This window comes from Galeopterus variegatus, unplaced genomic scaffold, assembly GCF_000696425.1.
Source record: "Galeopterus variegatus unplaced genomic scaffold, G_variegatus-3.0.2 Scaffold1393, whole genome shotgun sequence".
NCBI lineage: Eukaryota > Metazoa > Chordata > Mammalia > Dermoptera > Cynocephalidae > Galeopterus > Galeopterus variegatus.
The window spans coordinates 71,057-75,806 of record NW_007727504.1 but is presented as its reverse complement, the minus strand read 5'-3'; the positions used below and the strand labels follow the sequence as shown (position 1 = coordinate 75,806).

General features: G+C 38.0%; 1 pseudogene; it reads right to left on the bottom strand.

The window, feature by feature from the left end:
* Nucleotides 1-2,650: 2,650 nt before the first annotated feature.
* LOC103593694 lies at nucleotides 2,651-2,876 on the bottom strand (annotated as a pseudogene).
* Nucleotides 2,877-4,750: the final 1,874 nt, after the last annotated feature.

Below are 4,750 nucleotides of genomic sequence, written 5' to 3'. Positions count from 1 at the left end.
ATTATGCATTGATGACTGTAAGAAATGCTCTCATTGGCGATGGCATGCAATTTCAGTTTGACTTGAAGTAACATACACTTGTAAGGAATTACTTGGGTAACATCTCTTTCCACAAAGTAATTACCCTTTCTATGTTTTGACATGGATGACACTTACTAATGGCAAAGTCTTAAGGTGTTACAAATGCATAAATCACTGTCAAACACTCTTAATTACATAATATGGGATATTTTTATATTAATATCCCCATCATCAAAAGAGTGCTTAACAAGTTACTCTGTTAGGAGAATTATATAAATGCCTTTTAGTAAGGAGGTTCCATACTGAAAATAACAACACAGTTGTCATTACACAAAGGAAGGACCTAAGAACTGCATAAAATAAGGTACTGAATCAAGAGGACGTGAAGAGTAAGTCAGAGTTAAGTGCATTTTGAAACTGAGAATGACATGTATTTGTTGCTGAGGTAAAATTATGGTGAAGTTCAATAATAGAGAAAAGCTATATTTAGTCCTACAGATATTTCACATGGATGTTATTTTTGTTGGGTTTATATTCATATACTGACCTGATCTACCAATGTGTATGAACAGAAAATAGAATGGGTTGTACCGTATAAGTAACAAAATGTGTATATTGAACTTAGAATGCACTCTCCTTATGGAGAGAAGAGGATTGCTTTTCTAATTATATTTTAATATGAGTTGGCATTTCCTGAACACATACTGCTTATTGAAAAGAAAGATGCTTTAGAAATATGCTAATACAATCTAAATGTGAAAGACACAATGGGATTTGGTCTGTCATCCCACAAACATGCACATACACAACACACACACACACACACACACACACACACACACACACACACACGACTGGAGAATTTGGATCTTAAATCCAATCCCCTTTCACAGAAGCTTCACTGCACAGAATACATGTACATGTTTTCTTTTTAAAAATACTTTCCCTGAACTCTGTCTACAGCAATTCATCAGTGTGATTTGTAGGAGAAAGCAGTCAAGTTTAGTACACAACTTTTTTCCATATAATTAACCACCATTTTCCTCCACACCTGGGAGGAAATAGATGGTCAGGATTGAAACTTTGTTACTGGAGATCTGGTCATGGCATTAGAAGCTTAATGAGCCCTATATTCTCTGATGAATTGTGTCCACAAGTTAGAAGGGTCACCAAAGTCCCTGGGAGGGCAGAGAAAAGTATTGGGCAGTCAAAGATGGATGAGATATGGGAAAAGGAAAACTTTCAATGGAGATGAAAGAAAAGAAGAAAAAGGAAACAGAAAATAGAATCATAGATGGTAAGAGAATAAAAGCAAGAGAAGCAAGAGAAATGTGTATTTTGCACACTGTGGAACATTTTCCTCTGTGCTACAAGATGGAAAAAAGAACTTTCACACAGTTTTCAGATGGAATGCACGCCGCTGTAAGAAAGCCCAGAAAATGCGCTTCGACTGCGAAATTTTGCAGCAACAACAAATAACGACAGCTACCACTATCTGAGCGCTTGCTGTGCACTAGATATCAGAGGCAGCACGCAGACGTGCTTTCTACTTACCAATGTTTAAAACAAAGCTATAATGTAGTCACTTATGTTCACTTCACAGAGAGAAACCCAGAGGACCAGATCATTTAAGTGACTCACCGAAGGCAACAGAGATCTTAAGCCCAGAAGTCCAAGATGCCCACTTCCCCCACTACACCATTTTGACAGATCTATTTACAATATTCTGCATTTGCCGTGTTTCTGATCCAGTAAGGCAGCATTTGGTAGTTGCTTTAGGGCACAAATCCCCTGCGGGAGTATTTCTGATTGATAGCTATTGCTTAATCTGCATAAAAAAGTAGGCTCCACTTTGGGGGATCTGCTTCCTCTCCAACCACAGAGTATTGATAAGTGTGGAAGATGCCCTCTACTCCTGTCCTGCTTGTCCTGACACAGAATCTCTGCTCCACAATGATGAAGGCGGAGATGGTCATGCAGCCCAGTATGCTTCAACCAGTGCTTTTTCCTATGTTGAGGAGTTTATTAGGGAAATAAATATGAGGGGAAAAGACACCCCAACCAACAGAAAATAAAACTCTGGAAATGTCCCTTTGAACTAAGTATGGGCCTGCCCATGACCTCCCCGAAAGGACAAGAAACTGGTAGGCTAGCAACAATTTTCTCTGGCAGCCACCTCGCCAGGACTGTCCCCTGCCTCCCACCAAAAGTGAAGAGGAGACAAAGACTGTTTATAGAGTCAGTGCAAAATCCCTAAGAAGGAAAGTTCTAGAGAGAAATGAGAGAGGTGGAAAGGATTTTAACAAAGAGGCCCAGGCTTTTGGCTCTGAGCACTGCAACGACAAGTTAATTCTATAACATGTTACTGAAAAGGTAAAATGCCTAGTGTTGTTTCCAAGAGTTTCCCTGGACTTCTCCCCACATGCCACATCATAACCCCACATGCGCATGGCAGATCCCAAAGGCCACAGTTTTCACATTTAAAAAATAAAACTTAAGGGCCAAGGAATGATGTGATCTTTCAGGATGGATCTTTCGAAAGACAGGAAGTTGCTGAAGGTTGCCGAGGTCTTTCCCACATGGGTCTCTGTTCTGTAAAGTGACTTCTCAGCTGCAGCATGGCATAGATCTAGGTGAAGGTCTCACGTTTCGTCACCATGCTTCAATGTATTCTATTCTCCTTTCAAGGGCTGTCAACTTCTCATTTAGTGTTGTGAGTCTTGAACCAAAAGACACATTGAACAAGTTGAGAAAGTTCACATTTCTCTTGACGCTGCAGGTGATGACCTCAGTGTACTCTTGAATTGCCAGTCCTGGTGAATCTCTCACTGCAATGGATCCTCTTGTCCTGCCATGATAGCCTCTTAAGGAAAAGCAACTACCTCCTATTATTTTTCTAATGGGAACTAGTAGAAGGGGACTGCAGATTATGGGACTATAAAGACTGGAGTTGCTTGTAAATATAATTCTAGGGTATAGGTGTCTGTGCCTTAACTAAGAGGAATAAAACCTTCAGGCACCAGACAAGATATTAAATGAGGGGGATTGTTGGCAGCATTTGGGTTTCTAATTCCAATTCTGATTCTCTAAGACTAAGAAAGCCCTTAAAGTTCTGCCATATCGGTCAGTAGTTTCTCTACTTGTTAACAATAGTGATTTTTACTCATTTAAAATAAGCATTCTGACATATAAAAGTAGAGTCCCAACTGAGAAAAAAATACATACAGATTTTTTAAGTGGCAAAAAAATCCATTTTAATTGCATAGGAAATGGATTCATTTGCTCAGAACATACACACACACACACACACACATACATTTTTAAATGGCTATCTTGATTTTCATACAAAAATAAATAATATACATCTCATGAAAAAGAGAGTGAGAAAGGAAAAAAGGAGGAGGAAACAGATGAAAATTCAAGTCATGAAAATAAAATAACAATACACATGAATTCTGTTTTAATAATGCTATGAGTAAACATCTAGTGTTAATTCTATATTTTTGATTGGTGGAAATAAGTCCTGATAGCCCTGACCCACAAGGTAAATAAAAGGAAATGTACTCAAATCTGCCACTCTACTTTGTTCCAGATGAGGGTAAGTTTGTTTAAAGGAATAGCAGAATCTTCACTACTCTCAAGATTGAATTCTGCTCACATCTTTCTTTGGCCCTTAAGTCAATGAAGTTATATTTGGCTGTGTCTGCACAATGACATTGATATGTTATATCATCATGAAAAAGACCAGAAATCTTCATCTCATTTAAATTAAGAGACATGGACATCTGACAGTTTTCATTTGATATCTCCATTCTATCATCCACCCTCATTGGTTACTCTTCAGGCATATACAAGGACACAAATACACAGAGAGAGAGAGAGAGAGTAAAACATTACGGACCAAGAGGATGGATGGTCTTTCCAATATGGCACATTCCACAGAGTAGTAAATTTCCAGTATAAAATATCAAGGAAGAAAAAAGTAAGAACCAGGTCACATACCATTCTAATGTATGCAAAACATAAGTATGTTTCTTTAAAGACAATATTTATACAAAGAGATATGGTCTCTGGAGTGGGAGTGGGCTATAAAAATACTGTACATTGTAATTCCATTACTTTTAGAGATGTGAGCTGACCACTGTTAAAAATATGAAGAACTTGACAAATTCATTTTTGAGTATTAGAATTAAAATTAGTGAGCCTTTAAAAATTTCAAGACTACATCATGTTGAGAAAAGACAAGAGAGGTAAGGAACATCACAGATGTAGGTGAAAAACAGACTACTTAAGGCCTTCTTAACCACAGTAAGAACTGTAAGGACTAGCTACATATAATGAAAGGTCATCAGATGCTTTTTATTAGGGAATTTACATGGTTTGGTATATGTTGTTCAAAAAACACACTGGCATCTGTGTCGAGACTGGACTATAAAGAGTCAGGAGTGGATTGCTAAAGTCTTCATGAAGGGGGACGGTGCCTTAGATTAAGGTAGTCGAAGCAGAAGTTGGGAGAAGTGTCCAGATTTGAGATATAGTCTGAAGTTCAAATCTATAGGATCTGTAATAAATTAAATGTGAGTGGTGAGAAGGAAAAAAATCAGGATGACTCCTAGATCTTAGCCTTTGTAAATAGGTGAATGTCAGACACTTAAGATGAAGAATATTGAGGGGGTAGAAGATGAAGTAGCAGAACCAAGAGTTCTACTTTGTATTAGGCTGAGACATT